At 40.1% G+C, this 23,484-nt stretch overlaps 1 pseudogene; it reads left to right on the top strand.

Moving 5' to 3' along the window:
• Window positions 1–20,277: 20,277 nt before the first annotated feature.
• Window positions 20,278–20,824, top strand: LOC148032164 (acidic leucine-rich nuclear phosphoprotein 32-related protein-like; annotated as a pseudogene).
• The last annotated feature ends 2,660 nt before the right edge of the window (window positions 20,825–23,484 follow it).

Below are 23,484 nucleotides of genomic sequence, written 5' to 3'. Positions count from 1 at the left end.
CAATGCCATCTTCATATTCATGTATGCCCAAATCATGTATTATATCATCATCAGGTATATGCAAGTCATCATAATCATGATCAAGGTACTCATTATCAAATGCATTCAATGGTTGTTGTAAACCTTGATTAAGTGTAAAATGGTGCTCAAGAATATTATCATGAGGTTTCTCCAAGAGTCTAAAACCTTCAACGTAACCATCTACATCTGTGAGTGCCTCATGTGATTCATCAACTAAGATGTCATCAGCTTGTACATTGTCATGCCGCTACGCGCTCACCGTGTTAAAAAATCAAGAGTGTGGCTTCCTTTTAGATTTAGAGAGCCAATGCCACTTTAGGCATTAGTATTAGTATCCATAGCTCAAAATATTAGATATTTTTGGACAAGTTTTTAGTCAATTTTTGATATTCTAGATATTATCTCTTGTAAAAATCTATAAAACTATAGATAACTTCTAGATTAGGATGACATGTAAAAGAAAGCATATAGCTTTCAACTAATTTGAGAGTATTTTATGTAAAAAGAGAGATTAGCGAAATCACGTGATGCGCGATTGATGTTTTCAACAGCACTCCGAAAGTGGGAGATGAAGGGGTGATCTGGCACGATTCTTGCCAGGTGTCCTGATATTTAACCCCCTTTCGGAGCCATTGGAAACATCAGATTGGTGATCTGAGCAGCATAGAGGAAGGTATTATTTTGTACATGTTTTTATCTATTAGAGTTATATTTTCTCATAATGCTGAAAGAAACTGACAGACTTCATCTTTGTTAGTATTCTCCTATATTTTCTAATTCTTTTTGGGAGCTACATCTTCAATCTCTTTGAACCCCTTCTCTTCAGTCTACTCCTCTCCTCGAATCTACCTACACCCTGCTGTCTCTTATCTTCAAGAACTTGGCTTGAAACCTTCAACCCTTCTCTTATCTCTACCATCTACGAAGTCTAAGCTCTTGAAACCCCATGCATTCTTCTCTTGCAAAACCTCTGTGGGGTGACCTTCAACCCTACGTGCTACGACATTGGTGAACCTGACATGAAGGTCAGTGTAAGAGAACTCCAAGATGGGGGATTTTTCAGGAGATATATACTCTACAACAATTGGTGTGCATACTGTATCAGACTCAGCAACAACAAATCCAAATGTTACAACAACAACAACAACAACAAAGGCAAGACGAAGAGAAGATTGATTCCACAGCTATCAAGTGTAAAATATTACATAGCGCAGCAAACAGAATCTGAGAAAGAGATAGAGAGTACACAACAGATAAGAGGAGAATCAGTAAATTCTTTAACTTCAAACAACTGATACAAAGATGGCTCTGTCCACTCGTGCGCTTCCACTGTGTGAAGCTTAGATGGCGATCTAGACAGAAGATAGGTGAAGAGCTTAAGGCTAGCTGGAACAACAACTCTGACTGGGTGAAAGATGAGTGAGAGATGGCTGCGAAGGGGTTTAGCTTTTATAGCCCGCGAAGGTCGTTAGGTCGGCCTGCCAACCTACCATATGAGCCTCCACTAGTCGGCCAGGGAATATTCCAGGGAATATTCCCTTTACCATCGGGCCGCCTCGAGTTGCTACCAGCTTAACCACTCCGTCTAACCCAAAGATTAGACCCACAACGGTCACCTTTTTGCCATCCGGTCACATAGACCTCATCTGATATACAAGTCAAGACTCCACCAATGTCCGGACTCACACTTGGCTTCTCCTCATAATGGGGGCCTTACAACTTTGAGCACCATGGATCATTGGTAGCACCTAATGAGGGTGGGGCATTGATCATATCTAACACCCCCCCTCAATGTCCACCCATAGGTGAACTATCTCCTTGGCCCAATGCCGAGTCTCTGAAGATGAACTTGAAGCAGATCCTTCGTAAGTGCTTTGGTGAAGATATCTGCTCCATTCTCCTCTGTTGGATAGTAGACCAATTCCACTATCCCATCCTCCATCAAATCACGCACATAGTGATATTGGATCTCTATATGTTTGGTGCGTGCATGAAACACTGGATTTTTGGCAATGGCGATGCAACTCTGATTGTCACATCTCAGCACAGTTGGTTCTTCATCCTCCACTCCCATATGCCATAGAATCCTTCTCAACCATATGGCGCTGCATTGTACTCTGCTTCGATAGAAGACAATGCCACTGTTGGTTGCTTCTTACTAATCCAAGAGAAAATTCCTAAACCCAAAGAGAAACAATAACCAGAAACTGACTTCCTGGAATCAATGTCTCCTGCCCAATCTGAGTCACAGTTCCCCACAAGAGAAGTTCCGAAATTGTATGTGATACCATAGTCAAGAGTTTTCTTCAAGTATCTGAGCACCCGCATCCCAGCCTTCCAATGACTCTCATGAGGTTTGTTTGAGAACCTGCTCAAAACACCAATAGAAAAACTAATATCTGGTCTGGTGTTACACAAGTAGATCAGACTGCCAACCTCCTATACCTCCCAATGTTTGCTAGTGCTGATGTATCCTCGATGGATAACTTTGCATTCACCTCCATAGGTGTAGCTATCTCCTTGCACTCGGTCATGCCAAATGCCTTCAAGATCTCCCATGCATACTTCTTCTGAGAGATGAAGATCTTTACTGGCTCTTGCCAGACTTCAATCCCCAAACAATAGTGCAGCAAGCCCAAGTCTGTCATTTCAAACTCAGAACTCAAAGCCTTTCGAGTTTGGTTGATCATATCTTCATAGTCACCTGTAATAAGAAGGTCGTCCACATATAGGACAATCACTGCACACTTTTTACCATCCTTGTAAACATACAAGTTAGCATCTGAGGCACATCTTTTGAAGTTTAGGTTTAAAAAGAACCTATCTATCTGCTAGTACCATGCTCTGGGGGCTTGTTTTAGCCCATACAATTCCTTCTTCAGTTTACACACTTTGTTCTCAGAATGGGGGGCCTCAAACCCTGGTGGCTGAGCCACGTACACCTCCTCCTTGAGGTCACCATTTAAGAACGTTGACTTAACATCCATTTGGTACACTGGCCACTTCTTGTGGGCAGCCACTGCAAGTACCGTGCGAATAGTGGTCATTCTGACAGTTGGGGCAAATGACTCTTGAAAATCAAACCCTTCAACTTGTGAAAATCCTTGGGCAACTAGTCTAGCTTTGTACTTTTCTAAGGTACCATCAGCCTTGTACTTTACCTTCCAGATCCACTTGGTGCCAATAACCTTCCGCTTTGTTGGTCGATCCACTAGCTCCCAAGTGTCATTCTTCATTATGCTATCATACTCCGCCTGCATAGCAGCCTTCCATGATGGATCTACAAGTGCTTCTTCTAAATCAGTTGGCTCCTTTACTTCTCTCATAATCTCAACCATCAAGGCCATATTGACTATGTGAGCAGAAGCCCTCCTTTGCTCATCTATTCTCTGAGACCTCCTTGGTCCATCTGCCTTCTCCTCAACAGATGCAGGCATAGGATTATTGTGGTCATAGAGCTACTTCACCCAGTGCGGCAATGGCTTTTCCGGTGGGGTGATGTCAGGTTGGTGAACTTTTTCCTCATCATCTGAAGATGATGCTTCCTCCTCCTTAAGGATAGGGAAAGCTCTCAGGATAGGTTCATAGTGGACTACTTCTTTGCTTGATGATAAAGTGGAAGAACTTGCATTCTCCTCCTCCACTGTATGCGGCTCCTCCTTGAACACCACATCATGGCTCGCGATGATCTTCTTTGCCTCTTGGTCATATAATTTGTAAGCCTTCTGCTCATCACTATAACCCAAGAAGATACATTTTCTGCTTTTTGGTTGTAACTTGTTTCTCTTCTCATCTGGAACATGTGCATAACATTCACAACCAAAAATTCTGAAATGTGAGACAGATGGTTTCTTACCAGTGTAAGCCTCAAGAGGTGTTTTTCCCTTAAGAGCCTTTGTATAGCTCCGGTTTAGAATGTAGACTGCAGTATTAACAGCTTCAGCCCAAAAATGGTTAGGCAATCCCTTTCCCTTTAGCATGCATCTTGCCATCTCCACAATGGTGTGATTCCTGCATTCCACAACACCGTTCTGTTGAGGTGTGTGAGGCGTCGTCAATTGACGCTTGATCCCTTTGCTCTTGCAAAAGCCTTCAAACTCCTTTGAGTTGAACTCACCACCACCATCTGTTCTAAATTTCTTCACACTTTTCCCTGTTTCATTCTCAACAAGTATTAGCCATTCTTTAAACTTACCAAAAGCTTGAGCCTTATCACGAAGAAAGTACACCCACATCTTCCTACTGTAGTCTCGACAATCAACATAAAATAAAAAGATCCCCCCAAGGCCTGTGTAGGCATCTTACCACACAAGTCAGCATGCACCAACTCTAGAGGAGCCTGTGCTCTATTCTTGCTTTCTTGTGGAAATGCCTTTCTCTATTGCTTGCCCATCATACAAGCTTCATATGGTTCCTTCAATTCAGTTATTGTAGGTAGGTGAGCAACCATACCTTGCTTTTGCATCTCCTTCAATACTGCAAATCCAATGTGTCCAAACTTTTCATGCCAAAGCTTACTTGTGCCCACTCCAGCGATGGCTGTAAGAGCACTTAGCTCATACAGGTTTTTCCTTCTTTCTCCTTTGCCAACAATTGTGCCAGCACTATCAATAATTTCTACACCTGTCTTCTTGAACCTCACTTCATGACCAAGATCAGTTATGGCAGCAAACTGATAAGAGATTTCTCCTGATTTCGGGAACATACAACACATTTGAAAGATTTTTTACTTCACCATTTGCAGCAAAAAAAGAAATAGTACCTATGCCCGTAGCAGGGCATTTAGCATCATTTCCAACCGTCATAGTGATGGATTCTTGTAGAGGTTGCATAGAACTGTATAGACCTTTCTTGTTGGTCATGTGACGAGAGGCCCCACTATCCAACACCCATGAGTCAGTGGTAGATTCTTCTTGCGCCGAGGAGCACACTTCCTCAATGGTCACCATGAATAATTCCAACTCTACTTCAGCCGTATTGGCTGTCTCTTTCCCTTTACTTTTAAGGGTACCATTCTTTTCATCCGCCTTCTTGACACGACAATCTGCAATTGCATGTCCTTTCTTCTTGCAGTAGAAGCACTCTCCTTGAAACTTCTTCTTGCCGCCCTTCTTCTTTTTGTCACCATCATTTTTTGTGGAGGAGACACCTTTTCCTTTTGCATTGGCAAAGAATGCAGCATCTCCATTGTTGCTTCCTTCTCGGGCTTTCAGCCTCAACTCCTCCTCCATTAATAATGCACAAAACTCCTCAAAAGTCAAAGCTTGAGGTCTCACCTGAGTATTAAGGGCAGGTACTAGTCCATCAAACCTTTGTGGACAAATCCGAAGACACCTCTGAGCTAGCTCTTCACTAGTCTTTTGTATCCCAGCGCCAGCCATCTGGTCGCGCAGATTCTTAATCCGAGTGATGAATGCTTCAACCGTCTCTCCTTTAGCAAACTTCTCCGCTGCTAGTTGATTCTCCAAGTTTTGAATCGTTGTTTGGTTTCGTGTTTCATATTGACTCCTTAGTACATTCCAAGCCTCTAACGCTTTGGTTGTATGCTGAATCAAAGTCAAAGCACTGTCAGAACAGCTTGTAACCAAGGTACACAATGCATCTACATTCCTTTGTTTCCAAGCTCGTAGAAGATCTGCATTCGGAGGAATCATCACACTAGGATTTGATGGGTCGGGGGTAGGCTGTGGTTCTGCATCAGTCCCCAGCACAGTCTCCAAAAGCTCATAAGAATCAAGGATAGTTGTAATTTTGAACTTCCACAAGGTGTAGTTTGTACCATCTAACTTGCCTTCGCTGGTTGGTGGACGAATCCTCAGTATTTGAATAGTCAGTACAGCAACACCACCTCCTGCACCGCTTCCAGAAGTCGACATAGTTTCTCTTTGTTGTTGAAGCATTTGCCTCTTGCACGCTCTCCGATCTCTAGAGCCCCCTGGGCTCTGATACCATGTAAAATATTACTCGGTGCAGCGAACAGAATCTGAGAAAGAGATAGAGAGTACACAACAGATAAGAGGAGAATCAGTAAATTCTTTAACTTCAAACAACTGATACAAAGGTGGCTCTGTCCACCCGTGCGCTTCTACTGTGTGAAGCTTAGATGGCAATCTAGACAGAAGATAGGTGAAGAGCTTAAGGCTAGCTGGAACAACAACTCTGACTGGGTGGAAGATGAGTGAGAGATGGGTGCGAAGGGGTTCAGCTTTTATAGCCCACGAAGGTCGTTAGGTCGGCCTGCTGACCAACCTACCATATGAGCCTCCACTAGTCGGCCAGGGAATATTCCCTTTACCATCAAAGTATGGAAGGTCAGAAGATTGAATTATCCATTAAGGCTGCAGATCCCATTCTGCAAGAGAAGCTTGCTGATCTCCTAGAAGATGCTACCTCTGAATCAGGAGTCAAGACTGCATGGACAGATGTTACTAATGTAGTTAACATGATTGCTCTAAGAGAGCGAATGAGATTAAGATTGGGCTCTACTTCAACTTCAACAACTCCATTGATGGAGCTTGTTCCACCTTCAAAATCCCCTATTCCTTTGACTAATCAACCAACTCTTTCTTCTTCTATTCCTTCTAAAAATGATGTAATGGATGAACTCATTAAAAGCATGCATGACCTTCATCTGAATCTTACAGAAATTAGGTCCAAAGTAGAGAAGCTGGATGTCAAAGTTGAAGAGCGAGGACGAGCAACAACTCAAAGACCCATGAGAGAAGGCTTTAAGAGGCGATGTATTTGGTGTGATAGCCAATAACATGACAAGAGGGAGTGTTTTGCCTTCCGTGAGGTTGAAGCACAGAACCTTGTCTTTTGGAAAGATGGAAAAATTCATGCGGCTGAAACTGGTCTTCCACTGGAGCCAAATTTTGGCAATGGTGGAATGAAGAGAAGATTAGAAGATTTAGCTATAAAGAATGCCTATGCAGCAATTGATGCAGCTACCTAGGGGTTGCAAACTGAGCCAATTAAATCAAGTTTGAAATCATGTAAAGATAATGTGCAATCTAAAGTATGGATGCAAGCACTAGATCAAATGGAACGTGGTAAAGCAGCCAAAGAAGATTTGGCTAACGCCAGTCAGTATATTCGAGGAATAACTAATTGGAAAGAATCAGTAGATTCTTTTTCTGCCTTTGCACATTTGGTTGACATCAATCATCAAGAAGTCTTGATTGAAGAAAAGAGAAGAAGAGAAGATGAACCAGGGCTTCCTCTTCTGGCCCTCCAAAACGGATAACTAGAAGAACACCTAAACAACCAAAGCTTGCTGAAAATATAACCCCAGATCAAGAGATGGAAGATGCGCCACAAACAAAGAAGACCAAAGAAAAGAAGAAAGGCAAGCAGCCAGGCTACAAATTGAAGTCTGACATAGAATCTGCAACAACCGATCTCAAACGAGTCCTAGAAGAATGAATTCTAGGAAGCAAAATTGAATTCACCTTAGGCAAAATTTTTGGGATTTCCAAACGTGAATTCCATGATGTAATTATTAATGTAATCAAAAGGAAAAGACAATATGTTGGTGATGAAGAAACAGTGCGTGCTTTTTTACAAGTTCTTCGAGTTTTTGTGCAGGATGAAGAGAAGCTGACTTCACAAGGATTTCAACTTGAAGCAGTTAAAGAATTAATTGCAGCAATTGAAGCTGAAGATAAAGAAAACATAAATGCAAAAATTAAAGAAGTGAAAGCTAAAAATGTAATGGTCAGCTGGTCCAAACCGGTTGGGCAGCCCACCTCTCAAAAAGAATGCCATCTATACAACACATGCATGAGGAAGAAGAGGCTCGGTTCATTCCAAGCAGTCACTACTCCTATATGCATTGGGCAAGAGCAACAACGGAGACAGTCATCAAAATTGGAGAAAAAGAAACACCATGTATTGCACTCTTAGACCATGGCTCGAAGATAAACGTCATGGCAAGGAGTCTCTATGAAAGTGGCGGATGGCCCATAGATGTTGATCCAGGTTGGAGAATGAGAGCTGCAAATAACTCTTCTAGAGAGTTATATGATGCATGTCCTAATGTGCAGGTAACTATTGAAGACATAAAAGATAATTTTCACTTTTTTATTCAAGACTCTTGTATTTACCCTATCATTCTTGGGCAACCTTACATTTTTTTAAGACTGCTTGGAGACAAAAGCTCTTGATGATGGTTCTTCCTATGCTTCAATCCGAAGCAAGGATAATAAACGAGTTGTCCAATTTCTTACTGTGTGTGTTAACCATCATCGAAATAGAGATCAGCTGCGTGATTATCCTGTGCCTCCTAATGCCCGAGAATTCAAGGGTTTTCGTGCTGCACTACTATAAAGGGAGACTATGGTAGTGCGTCATGTAAAAAGATTGAACCTCCTCATGCAACAGAAACTGTGTCTCTAGCAAATTTATATGTATGTACAGCCAATAGTATGGGCTGTTATAAGTCTTTTCTGGCCATGACTAAGGCTAAAAGAAAATATTTATGTCATGTAAAAAGGGAGCTGAAAACTTATGACATGATGGGGCTGAAAATGAAGCTATTTCGAGCATTTTTTTTGGACTAATTACTACTAACACATTGGCTAAAATATAGGCAGCTGCTCATGCAAAAAATCAGGCAGAAAATCAGTCCATAGAAGTATGTACATTGGATTTTTATCAAATAATTCAAGAATTTGTTGAACAGGAAGACAATGGTTTACTCAACAAGGCTAAAGCATAAGTGGAGACAAAAATACAAAACAGTGGATATGAAAGTCAAACCTGTGGCAGTCCCACTGCCTCCTAAAAGTAAAGGGCTCACTAACAGGGCAGCAAATTATCCTAGTCTTTGTGATCCTTTCAAGATTGGTCACAATTTCACATCTGAAAGTATAAAAGAGCTCAAAATAGGTGAAAATTCTTTCTTTTCATCGGCTGAAAAACACTCTTTTATGCAAATGCTAATGAAACATGGAAAAGCTTTTGCATTTCAACCAAGTGAAATAGGCTGTGTGGATCCAAATATTGTGGCTCCAATGGTCATTTTTACGGTCCCACATGTGCCTTGGAACCTCAAGCCCATTCCCGTTCCAAGGGCGCATCTGCCCAAATTATTAGAACTTCTAAATGAGAAGATCAAAATGAAGATTTTAGAACCTTCTTCAACACCTTACTCAAACCAATGGTTTACTGTGCCTAAGAAAAATGGATCTTTACGATTCATTCAAGATCTACAGCCTGTCAATCGTGTCACAATCCGAAATGTTGGTTCGGGTCCAATTGTTGATGAGTTTGCTGAAGCTTTTGCAAGTAGAGAAATTTATTCTATGGGCGATCTATATTCAAGATATGACCAATTTCAGCTTTCATTAGAAAGCCGAGACATTACCACAATAAAGACACCTCTTGGATTGGTCTGCATGTGCACTCTACCACAAGGTGCAACACACTCTGTAGCCCATATGATGAATGTCATGCACAAAGTCTTTAGGGACTTTATTCCACAACTTACTCTTCCATTTCTTGATGATGTACCTATCAAGGGATGTGAAGTCAATGAAAACAATGAGGAGCTTGGCAAAGATGGTTGCATGACATTTGTAGTTAACCATATTCATGATTGTGACAAGATTTTGACAAGGCTAGAAGAGGTACATCTTACCCTTTCTGGAGCTAAGTCAATTTTTGGAGTAGAAGAAGTTCTAGTGGTCGGTCATCTATGTGGCCCCTATGGACGCAAACCTTCTCCAATCAAGATAGATGCCATCAGCAGAATGCAAGAAAAATGCACAAAAGTTTCAGAGGTGAGAATATTTCTTGGTGCATGTGTAATCTATCTCATATGGATACCACATTTTACTCATGTAGCCAAAAATCTTTATCAATTATTAAGAGAAGGCCAAAGATTCTCTTGGAATAAAGAGTATACTCTCACTATGCATAAATTAAAGAAGCTATTAATTTTAGCCCCCACTCTCAAAAGGGCTGACTGTTCAAATTGTTGGGGTAAAGGCGCCTCCGCCGTGCCGCCCCGTGTATTACTACACTGACAATACCCGCCACTGCACACTGCAGGTGGCAGGCGCCCGTCACGTCACTTTATTCTTTACATTCATTTTTAGTGACTAGTAAATAAAGGAAGGCCCGGTCACACATTGTGACTATTGGAGTTCCCATTTCTTGTCTCTCTCTTTCTTGCTCTTGCTCTCCTGCCATAGCTCGTGTGCAAGCTTTGATCCTTCTCACCTTTCAACTGGTATCAGAGCTTGGCTTCCTCTTGCTCGAGCTCGACTCGGTGCTTCTCTACCTTCGCATCGACTCCCTTCACGCATTGGATCTCCATCCCGGCAGCCATATCCGATATCCCCGAGCTCCTGTCACTCCCTAGCTTCCCAAGCACCTTCCCGGCCTATTGAGGCACCTTCAAGGCATTGATACTAAGGTATTTAATCATTCTTTCAAGGTTTTATTTCAGTCTACAGGTTGCAAACAGCAAGGGCAGCCATGGCTTCAAACCCTTGAAGCTTATTCTCCTCATATTGTGCCTTACACCTCTATCAAGGCTCAAAGAGGCTTGTCATAGGCCTTTGATAGGCCCTTCTTGAGCCCCCCATTACCCCCTTTTCAGCCCATGTGGAGCAGCAACAAGTTCCGCACCAATAGGGCAGATTGCACCATTTTTTTCCAGGCTATTAGCACTCGTCTACTTCAGCTCCACACTTGGCCATTGCTTCTTGCTCTCTACCTTGATCAAGAGGGCTATAGACTTCATGTTTGATGTCATTCAAGCTTTGGGCATTAGTCTTGATCATTCGGGGCTGATTTCTTCAGATTTGGGACTGTCATAAACTATCATAACAGGCTGAAAACAGGGCAGCACCATTGGCATTAGCATTTGTTGCTTATACTCCATTCCGGTTGTGCTATTTGATGCCCGTATGCGGTCTACATGATGCCTAGTGCCTTGGGAATGTATGCACATGATTATGCCATGATTTTGGCCTAAAATATTGGGTGATTTGGGACTATTATTTACTGTTATACAGTGCTGGAAATAGGGCAGCCACACTTGGCATTGGCATTTGATGCTTATACTCTACTCCGGTTACCTTGTTTGATGCCCGTATGCAGTCTACATGATGCCTAATGTCTTGGGAATATATGCATTCGATTTTCCCATGATTTGGCATTGTTTTTGGGATAGAAATTGATAGTTTTGGACTATTTAGAGCTGCTGTACATGAGCGGGCTGAAGCTCATTTGTCATATGTATTGCTTCTCTATCGATACCGGATGTATGCTATGGGTTATGTCATGATGTATTACACTTTGAGGATCGACTTCGAACTCATGATCATGATTCTGGAATGCTTTTGAGCATCGCATTTGCTCTGTTGTTATCGGTTTTTCATTGGCAGTTTGGTTAACTTGACTGGCATTTGGGCCGCTTATGCCTATTATCTGTACTTGACGGATAAGCTCTATGCATTACATGCTTTGGTCCGTGGTTGATGCCTCTTAGTTCATCCATGCTTGACAGATATTTTGGAGCTCCGATTTGGATGTTTTGAGCACCTCTGACTCACAGGGATATTGACTTTGGCTTGCTACTGGATGTATTGACTTGACAGAGATCTTGCCATTGGGATTATGTCTTGCTTAGTGGTTGCTACATCAGTTGCTTCATGTATGTCATGCTTTTGGGAAGCGTATGACGCATTGACTTGGTCACTTGTCACTGGTACTTTGTCTTGGGTTGCTTGAGCCCTTAACTCGATTGTACGCCTTTTGTGCCAGTGGGAGCATATTGCATGCTTACTTGACCTTGAGCAGGGATTACATGCTATTGGAGCAGTCTATGTCATTGAGCAGTTATGGATGTATTGAGACTTTGGGATTATACTCCGACAATTGGATGTTGCATTGAGTATATGTCTTGGTTCACAGGATGCTTATGAGCTGAGTCTCAATTTTGGATCCGCTTTCTTTTGAGCGGACACCTATTTGTGTCAGGTTTTGGCAATTGGTTCTATATTTTGCCTAGATTGTCTGGGGTGTGCCTCTTACTGGCAGATGCTATTTGACATCTCTCGGTGTTATGCTCATGTATTTTCATTGTCATTTGGCTTTGCTTTGTCCTCTTTATGCCGGATTTGGACCTAGCATTGTTTAGTTGACATTAGATCCAGTTTTGGCATAGTTTGCTCTCATTATTGCAATTCTGAAATTTATTACAGCAAGCATTTATTGGTGGACTGAGCAGTATTTTTTATGCTAAAATATCCTGATTTGGTGTACCGCACCTAGTACTAAGTGGGCAACATCTTTTGGCACACTCTTCTCGCCATTTGGAGCTCATTTCAGTGGATTTTGGGCATTTTCTGCAGTAAAATAGCCAGTAGTTTTACATTGTATGTGCATTTCCAGATGCATTATGGCGTCCTCTTCGACTGATAATGCCATATTTAACATCACAAAGTTGGATGGTACCAACTACTCTTATTGGAAGAGTCAAATTTGGCACGTCTTGGTGCAGAAATCTCAGATTAAGCCACTTCGGTTGAGTGGGGAGCAGCCTGAAACTATGGACAATGACGGCTGGCTTGAACTTGATGAGCTATGCAAGTCCACGATTGTATTCTCTCACTGAACAGGTACATTATAATGTATTTGAGGAAGCACAGAGTGCATGGGATCTATGGAATAAGATCAAGAATCTTTATGATAAGAAAAGTCCAGCGAGTCAGATGTACTAGTTGAAGCAGCTTATGGATCTGCGCATGAAGGATAATGCGACTATGTCTGCTCACTTGAGCCAATTCCATGCTATACTGAAGAACCTGACTTCGCAGGATATCACCTTTGGAGAGGAAGTAACTCCTCTTTTCTTGCTTGGGACTCTGAATGAGTCATGGGATGTATTCCGCACTGCCCTATGTGCCTCTAGTGCTACTCTGAAACTGAATGATATTGAGAGTGCTCTTCTGCAGGAAGAGGTTAATCGCAAAAACTTGGATGCCTCTCATGTTTCACATGCTTTGACAGTTAGAGGCAGGAATGACAGGAATGAACGTGGGAATGGCCGTGGCCGTGGCCGTGACTCTCAGAAGGGTCGGTCTAAATCTCGTGGAAAGTCGCGTAGTAAGTCGCGTGGGCGCAACGCTAATATCACTTGTCATCATTGTGGAAAAAAGGGCCATATCAGACCACAGTGTCATGAGTTGCGCAATGAGAAGCGCAAGGATAAGGGGAAAGAGAAAGTGCAGGAGAAGTCCTCTGATCACAGCATAGTACCTGCAAAGTCCAACGTCAAGATTGAAGAAATTAATGTCACGCAGACCGAGTACCCCTCCGCTGTGCCGCCCCGTGTATCATTACACTGACAGTACCCGCCACTGCACACTGCAGGTGGCAGGCGCCCGTCACGTCACTTTATTCTTTACATTCATTTTTAGTGACTAGTAAATAAAGGAAGGCCCGGTCACACATTGTGACTGTTGGAGTTCCCATTTCTTGTCTCTCTGTTTCTTGCTCTTGCTCTCCCGCCATAGCTCGTGTGCAAGCTTCGATCCTTCTCACCTTTCACAAATGGTCAACCCATCATCCTTACTGTGGATACAAGTCCCATTGGGATAGGATGGGCTGTTGGCCAATAGGATCTTGAAGGTAGCATGTATGCATTTTGTTTTGGAGCAAAAGTTCTCAATGAATGTCAAAGAAGGTATGTGCAAGTAAAAAGGGAATTGTGGGGAGTTGTAACAGCATTAAAGTGTGATCTTGAATACTTTACAGGTGCTTCTGTAGTGGTAAAAACTTATTGTCTTCCACTCTTAGGCATGATTGCCAATTGTCTACACCCGACATTGCTATGCTAAGATGGATTGCATATATTAAATATATCAACCCCGAATTAAAGCATATTGTAGAAAAGGCGAATCCAATTGCTAACATGCTATCATGTGCAAGATATGACAATGAAGAAGAGCTGATGGAAGAAGATGAAGTTGAAGAATCTATACTTGCTAAATTTCATTTCATGGCTGCTGAAAATACCTTTTGAGTTACTGCATATACTGGCCCAAAGCTGAAAACAACAGGATGGTCAACTAGAAGCCAGCATGCTCATTGCATTGCTCAAGTTCTAGTTCATTTCCTTGAAGAAGATTATGAATAAGAGCCAATATTTGAGCACATTGAAGAAGAAGGAGACTTGGATTGATGAGGAGTTCAAACATATCAAGAGGAAAGTTTATGGTTTTTTTCTTAAAGAATGACATCTATGGAAGCACGCAAAGAAGAAGAAAGGAGCGCCTGTCCAAGTTTTGGGTAACAAAAAAATGCAACAACAAGTAATGAAGGAATTTCATGAAAGCCTGTGGGCTGGTCATGAGGCATATGGGAAACCTTTAGTAAAGTCAAAGAAAAATATTGGTGGAAAAACATGTATCGGGACATAGCACATTTTGTTGAAACATGTTATGTGTGTCAAATGTATTCTATCTTCAAGCATTAAGATGGGTTACAACCAATTTATCCTTTGTCTATACATTATAGATGGGTTATGGACCTTATAACCATGCCTACAAGAATATAGAATATGCGGTATTTAGTGCTTGCAAGAGAGGATCTAACCAATCAAGTTGAAGGAAAAGCCTTAACAACCAAATCCACTCAAGCTGTTTGTCATTTTTTTCTTGAAGAAGTGTTTTGTAGATATGGTTGTGTGGGTAAAGTAACTGCAGACAGAGGAGAGTTGGATGCTGATGAGGCACGCAACTTCTTTGCTCAATTGGGTATTAAGTTGGCTTTAACATCATCCTACAACCCTGAAGGCAATGGAAAGAGTGAGAGATGTCATCAACCTATTCTCAAAGCTCTAGCAAAGTCTTGTAGAGGAAAGATCAAAGAATGGCCTAAAATGCTACCTTTTGCATTATGGGCTGACCGGACTACTCACAGTTTAGTGACTAGCTATATGCCACCTGAACTTATGCATGGACAACAACCAATTATGCCAATTGAAGAATCTATTCTCACATGGAGTCTTCTACCTTGGGAGGAAGGCATCAATAGAGAAGTGTTTGTGACTTTGCGCATATGGCAGCTAGAAAGAAGGCCTGAAGATCTTCAAGCAGCTATTGAGAAGCTAAAGACAACAAGACTAAAGAACAAAAGAAGATTTGATAAGCGACATTGACTTTGGCCAAGAGCAATTCAAGAAAATGAATGGGTTCTTGTCTATGACAGCAGCCTAGACAATCAATATAGTGCTTCTAAGAAGATGGTAAAGCATTGATTTGGACCATATGTGGTAAAGATCGTTCATGACAATGCCACATATTCATTGGCTGAATTTGATGGAACAAGCATGAAGATACCAATAGCTGGAAAAAGAATCAAGCTCTTCAAATGAAGAGAAAGTTCAACGCATGAGCTAGAAGACTTGAATATAATTCAAGGGCATGAAGACATAGAGGAAGAAGAAGAGGCAGAAGATGAAGACATTGACATGGCAGAAGATACTTCTTCTGACATTGCAAATCCGTAAGACTTTGGCACATGCCAGAGGATGTGCAAGTTAGCAGGGGGTGGATGTCGTGCCACTACGCGCACACCGTGGAAAAAAATCTAGAGTGTGGCTTCCTTTTAGATTTCGAGAGGCAATGCCACTTCAGGCATTAGTATTAGTATTCATGGTTCAAAATATTAGATTTTTTTGGATAAGTTTTTAGTCAATTTTTGATATTCTAGATATTATCTCTTGTAAAAATCCATAAAACTATAGATAACTTCTAGATTAGAATGACATGTAAAAGAAAGCATGTAGCTTTCAACTAATTTGAGAGGATTTTATGTAAAAAGAGAGATTAGCAAAATCGCGTGACGCGCGATCTCTGTTTCCAGGTAGTGAACAGTACTCCGAAAGTGGGAGTTGAAGGAGTGATCTGGCACGATTCTAGCCAGGTGTCTTGGTATTTAACCCCCCTTCCGGAGCCATTTGAAGCATCAGATTGGCGATCTGAGCAGCATAGAGGAAGGTATTATTTTGTACATGTTTTTGTCTATTAGAGTTATATTTTCTCATAATGCTAAAAGAAACTAACAGACTTCATCTCTGTTAGTATTTTTCTATATTTTCTAATTCTTTTTGGGAGTATTCTTCTACATCTTCAATCTCTTCGAACCCCTTCTCTTCCGTCTACTCCTCTCCTCAAATCTACCTACACCCTACTGTCTCTTATCTTCAAGAACATGGCTTGAAACCTTCAACCCTTCTCTTATCTCTACCATCTCCGAAGTCTAAGCTCTTGAACCCCCATATATTCTTCTCTTGCTAAACCCCTATGGTGACCTTCAACCCTACGAGCTACGACAACGTCTTGCTCTTCATTGTTCTGTTCTTGTACATCTTCTTGGTCTTCTTGCTCATCTTTTTGTTAATCATATTTCTCATTATCCCAGTCTTGTTGTTCAGCTTGCTTATTACTCTCTTCTTCATCATCAACACTTTTAAAAGAAATCATCATTACATTTGGGTAATCATGAGGTATGAAATGATTGGGATATAGGATACCAGGGTAGTTATGAACTTGCTGCTGAATCAAAGCTAAATGAGTACTAATAAGTGTGACCATTATTGTCATGTCCATAAGAACTGGGCTACTCAATTAAGAGAGGTTCATATGTATAATCATGACTATGTTGCTGAAAAGGTGGATGCTCATAAGTATAAGCATGTTTCCCATAATAGCCATTCTGATGCCACAACTCAATGGAGTGATACTATGCATTATGACAATGGTACATCATATCTATAACCATTAACATGTTGTCCAGATGCACTTGCATATACCGGTCATGTTCATTTGCATGTTGCTAATGTCCATATTCATAAGATGCATGCAGATCATAGTGTGTACCATCAGCATATACATGTTGGCCATAAGCATTATCATTGGGTGCATAATGCCCATGAGAATACTCATCATGACCATAATACTCATCATGCTATTGATAATACTCAGGGTGATGAGAATCCATACTTGATTCAATTCTCTCTATTGTCTTTGTCCACCTTCATAAGAGCAATATATCGATCAATTAAAGCTCCAATTTTGTCAATATTAGCTTGTGTTTGAAGCCAACCTTGTTCACTGGAGCTGGAGCTATTCAACTCAGTTGCCATTGTAAGCAAGTTTCTTTCAGAATCTTCTTGTTTGATGAGTATCAACAAAGCTCATAATTTCTCTATTGTTGTTCTTGTCTTCCACAAGGTTATTTGCATCAATAAGCTATGTCAACTGCTGAGATCATCATTGATGCTTCTAGTAGCAACTAGTTCATCTCTATCAAGTACAAAGATCAGTATTTAGCAATCAAAGATCTTGCTTAGAAGCTGTTGCAGCATGGTCAAAGCTCTGGGGTTACACAATGAGTCAACAATTCACCTTCGTTGGGATCATTGAAGCCATTAGCATGCCCTTTCTCTAACATGATAATCTTATCGATCAGAGATCTAAAATGCAAGCAGTAGTGTCTGAGTAGCCTGAGATCTTAGTCGCTGATGCAACTCAAATATATATGGAAATATAGTTATCTCTAAAGGGGGGGTTGCTGTAATTTCAGCAGGTATTTTTTGACATCAACACAAAGGTTGCTGAGCCTATTCTTTTAGATGAAAATTCCCTCTAGCAGCTTTGATGCCTCAGTGCATCTCGTGCCTCTAGAGTGTTACAAACAGTCACCTAGCTCTGTGAGGAAGCACACTAGATCTTTCTTTCAACTTGCCTACAATGCCATGTGATTTTAGTGATGTCATTGCTCAAGCACATATGCCATCAAGTATGCATGTGTTTGATACAATGGACTTCGCAGTAGCTTGCAACTCCTTCAATTTTCTGGGCCCATCATCTAATTGCATGCATAGCATGCCCCTATCGACAATGTTGTCATCAGAATACCTTGTCTACAATGCCCTCGGTGTGACCATCAAAGTCCCTGTCTACAATGTCAGCATCAGAGTATATGTTCGCAATGCCATCATCAAACTACATGTCTGTAATGTCATGCAATCGCTCTCAATATCTCTTGGGCTTTTGATTCATGCAAACTCCATTGTTTGTCTTTAGCAAAAGCCTTAATAGTACTAATCCACTTTACATCTGACATTCCCTTTCTCTAAGCATGATGAAAGCTACTGAGCTCTGTTGAATCTCTTCCAATGAGATCAGTCCTTTCTTGTCTGTATCAATTGCATTGAACTGGTCTTGCAAATTCACAGTTTGATGTGCTTTGTTCAAATGCTCACTAATGCCCTCAATACAATATTTCTTAGGCTACTATTTTTCACAACAAGCCCATCCATCAAGCGAGAGTCTGATACTTGCGGAGAAACGAAAGAAATATCATCAACTATAGAATGTTGTAAAGGCCTGAATCTCTCCACTAAAGAGCATCTACTGTAGAAAATGAGGCCATCTCATCAATGCTTGAAGCATCAAGATTAACAACATTCCTTTCATTGCAAATTTCAACTTCTCTGACACATGTATCCTCCTCAACACAGTTATGTTCTTCTCCAACTTGCATATACGCTCAAGAAGATGCTGCCAATGTAATGTCCCTCTCTGTAAAGGTTGGTGTCTCTTCCATTATCTTCTTTTCTAAATTCAACTACACATGTTCTTCCTCCTAGTGTCTTACCTGTTCTGCATCAGTTTTCCAGAGAGTTACAAGGAATGGCAAGCTATGTACTAGTTGGTCTATCTCAGATTGCCCAAATCTGACTTGGATTAGTTTTTCAGTTCAATAGATCCAGGGATACAAAATCCATCCAAGACTTCACTTTCAAGATATGCAACAATGGCAATCAGCATTATGAAATAGCATGGAAGGGCTATTGAAGCGGGCCCAGACTAAGAAACTCTCCCACAGCAGCTGCACTTGTGGCTAGCAATGTCATGTACAATCTCTACAGGTGTCTAATACTTATCTTGATTTTTCACATGGAGAGTTAACACACACAAAGATTAAAGAGCTAAAAGAGTCTTTGAATAGTGAATTCCAACTTATCCATGAGCTGTGCTTGTTTGTTCTCTCAATCTCACAACGTCTGGAGCTTATTTGAGCTACATTAGGAACTCTTCATGCCTTCTTGTCATGGATACCATTTGGCTACATATTTGAATCTCTACTACTAGTGGACACACTGCTAAAGCTTTTCCCTGTGGTGGCTTACAGAAATCTAACCCTACAGTGCTTAACAAAGGTTGCCGTCTTAAGTTTTGGTGAAATGTATGACCTGCAATTTGTGAAGCTTTACACTATATTTATGGTGCAACTGCAGCTTATTCTACCTCCAGGAACAAATACTCGAGAGGCATTTGCAAATGGATCTGATGATGACCAGGAATTTATTCAAAATTTGGCTCTCTTCTTCACATCATTCTTCAAGGCACATATAGGTGTTCTAGAAGAAACACGGGAAAATCGAGCTACACTGTTGCTTCGACTAGAGTATTTAATTGGAATCTCTTATGTCGATGACACGGAGCTATTTAAGGTGCGTCTGGACTATTGGAACTCACTTGTATGTGACCTATATTAGTCTGAATGCAATGTTGAGAATCCTGCAACTGCAGCTATGGGTTTGCAGGTACCCTTGGTAGATGAACTTGAATCTCAGTTGTCGCAGCGTAAACAACTTTTTGTGCTACCAATGTCAAAGTTGAGGCTTCTCATGATCAGAGTCGCATGGCTAAGCTAGAAGAGGTTTTGATTGTCGAGGATGAAAATGACACAATCAAACCATTTCCTGAGATGATTTCAGTAGAGCGGGCTAGCATGTTATTTCGCCATTTCCTATTCCCGTTTTGACGACACATAGAGCGACACCATCATATCCATCCCCTCGCACTTGCAATTGTCGGGTGACCCCAGTAGGCCTCCAACTGGATGAGTAGCAAAAGCATTTGAACCTTCCTATCTTGCCAACCACCACTTTCACTAGAGTTGCATCCTCAAATATATTTGTTTGGTGCAATGGTGCATTCGTCTGTATACTGCAAGCAGCAATCTGTTTCGGCACATTCTCAAAATTCACCTGCTGGGCCCTTGCAGCGCATGAGTCATTCCTCCTTGGGCATTCATGGGTTAGGGGATACTGGCGTGGAAGAAAGTGTGGGAGAAGATGGCATTCTGAGAACTCCAGCTAGAAGGGTCAAAATCCTGGACCATTGTATGAAATGGATGAGATGGAGGGAATTCCGGCCTGTTTTGATGGATGAAGCGTGGGAGCATGCCGTGGAGGCCACTGCCCGAGGAGGGGAAAGCCCTCCCTCTATGCGTTTGCTCACATTGAATGGGGCTGTTAAGTTCTCGCAAGGTCGCTTGCCATCAACGTCCCTGCTAGAACAGTTCATTTAGCTTCGAATCCTTTCTATTGCCAACGTCGGTCTGGCTTCTCTTGCCGATTTCCCTGCCCTTCCACATCTTGAACGTCTCATCCTCAGCGATAATCGCATCTCTAGTGGACATGAGCACCTTGTTGCAGCTAGCTTGGTCTCCCTACATGATCTTGACCTTTCTAACAGCAAAATTTCTCTCCTTGAAGACCTTGCTCCCCTTGCCAAGCTTAATCTCCTCTCCTTGGATCTATTTGAATGCCCTGTCACACGAACTGAGGATTACATGTCAAATTTTTTCTCTCTCATCAAGTCGCTACAGTATCTGAACAAGTTGGACTCAAAGAATAATGAGAGGCCTGAATCACGAGGAGAGAGAAGACTCCATTAATGCTCCTGACTGCTATCTTCCTGGTCCATGACCTTTAGGTCCTTCAATGCTTCTCCATTTTTGTGCCTGTCCTTGTGTACTTGAAGCTTCTTGGATTTTTTTTTTTTTGGAAAATGATGGTAACTATGCATGTAAGGTAACTAAATGGATCAGAACTAAAGCTCTGATACCACTTGTCAAGAAGAGGACAAGAGAGAGACAAGAAGAAGAAGGCAAAGAGAGTGCAGAAGAGAGAGAAAGACTGCAAGAAGGGAGAGAAAGAGAGTGATGAGGAGAGAGAAAGACTAGAAAAGGAGAGAGAAAGATACAAAGAGAGAGGAAGAAGCCATGAGAGCTAGGAGAGAGGGGTGAAGATGAAAGGAGACTTGTATTATTATCATATGGTGAAAAACCAAGTCCCTAACATCTTATATGACTAGTCCATTATTAAATCCCCCTCTCTTACAACGCTGTCTCCATCTCACCAGCAAGCTGAAATCTGTCAAATACAAGTGATCAAAACTACTAGAAACTCAACCTTTAAAAGGCTAAAAAGAATGCCTTGTAAAATGCCAAAATAGGCAAGTTGGTTGCATTTAATGCAAGCAACTGCAATCGAGGGCTATAGTCCGAGTGCTGCCACATGGCGAAATTGCCACATGGCACTGTTGACATGGTAGGGAGCTGACTGCTAACACCTAGTTCTTCACTACATGCTTGTTTGGTCTTGTTAATGAAGAAGAGAGATGGATCCTTCAAGTTATGCATTGATTATAGGGATCTAAACAATATTACAATGAAGAATATGTATTCAATTCCTAGAGTAGATTATTTGCTTGATGTGCTCAAGGAAGCCAAGTTCTTTACTAAAATTGACTTGAGATCAGGATATCATCAGATTCGTATGCGAGAGAGTGATGAAGCTAAAACGACCTTCAGGACTGATAATGGATTATACCATTTCTTGGTGATGCCATTTGGGCTTATCAATACTCCAACTACCTTCTATAATTTGATGAATGGATTTTATAATCTTTCCTCTTTCAATTTATCCCTATTTTCTTTGATGATAAGATTTTAGTAAGAGATTGTTGATAATATCTTGTCACATTGGCATAGATATAAAAGGTGTGCGATATGTAATATTTGGGACTTTTTGAAATAATACAATTACCATATCTGATCTCACCTCTTTACTCACACATTTTATGGCCTCTCTCTCTTCTTTCCTATCTTTCTAGTCTTTTTCTCTTCTTGTCACTCATTCTCTCTTCTCTCTTCTCTTTCTTTTACTCTCCTTCCTCTCATCTCTTAGCCCTCTTTCCAACAAAAAACCTTTGATTATGCAAACAATAGGATGAGATCTGTTAAAACATAATTACAAAGAACCTTTTGGAGGTACAAATGTATTGTTATATGGTGACTTATATCAAATTCAAACTGTAAAGGAAAAAATTGATATCTAAATGAGATTATAATAATAAATTTAATGTAATTTTTTTATAGATAAAATAAAAAATTATCAATTAGTAAAAACTCTATCAAAATGTTTTATTATTTATTAATATTTTAAATTAATTTCAAATAGAAAGACATAAAAAAGAAGGCATACAAATATGTTAAAACACACATTTTAAAAAATATTTTAATATTCACAAGTCAATACTTTTTTTACTAACCTTACCACAAAAAAAGTATATGAATCCTTAGATGCATCATAATTTATATTACAAGCTCAAGTTATTTTACCTTTTAATATACTTGAAAATAGTACACTTATAAATGATAGCAAAAAATAGGTGGTTTCATAGAAGTTATTTTTATCAAAAAATGTGAGTTAAAATATACTCCACAAACATAAATATAGATCGAATAAAATATCGATTGTAAGGCTTAATAGTAAGGAAAATTGCATTCGATCCAACCAATATTAAGGGAGATGGTATCTTATATACATGATTGCCAATAATACAAGGTCTAAAAAATCTAATTATCAAAAATAAAAATTAATTATATAAAATTAATAATTCTAACATCAATAAACTTAACAGATTAAATAGCATAAGAAAATGGAATCTAATAAGTTCAAAGTTTATGACACAAAAGACAAATTCGAAGTTGTGTTCTTTATAAATATGGTCATTAAATGAGCATATAATATATATTTATTATCCTTATTTAAAAATTGTGAATATTTTTCTCTAAGAGAGATTATGTTTATATGAGTTTTAAACTTTTTTACCAAAAGTAATATTAATATAATATCTTTAAATAAAAACTATAACAATAGAATATTATGAGTTTCACAATAAACATGATATCAATCTAATATATATATATTTATTGGTACAATCAATAATCATATCGATAGAATAATAAATATATGTATATGTATATGTATATGTATATGTGTGTGTGTATATACATACATACATACATACACACATGTATATAGATGTCTCCTACATAGATGTGTGTATACATACATACATACATACATACATAGACACATACACACACACACAAAATCATAAAATAAATAAATCTAGAATGCATTCAATATGTTCTAATATAAGAAACTCTTATATGTATGTGTGTACTATTATATATAAGGAATTAAGTTGTATAAAAACTTTTCTAACTCACAATTTCATATTGATATATATTTGAAAATATATTATACCTTGTAGAATAAAAATCATTCAATAAAAT

The sequence above is a fragment of the Lygodium microphyllum genome, chromosome 8 (genome assembly GCF_053477565.2).
Source record: "Lygodium microphyllum isolate KBCC chromosome 8, Lygodium_microphyllum_v1.1.10, whole genome shotgun sequence".
NCBI lineage: Eukaryota > Viridiplantae > Streptophyta > Polypodiopsida > Schizaeales > Lygodiaceae > Lygodium > Lygodium microphyllum.
This window is presented reverse-complemented; position numbering and strand designations above follow the sequence as displayed.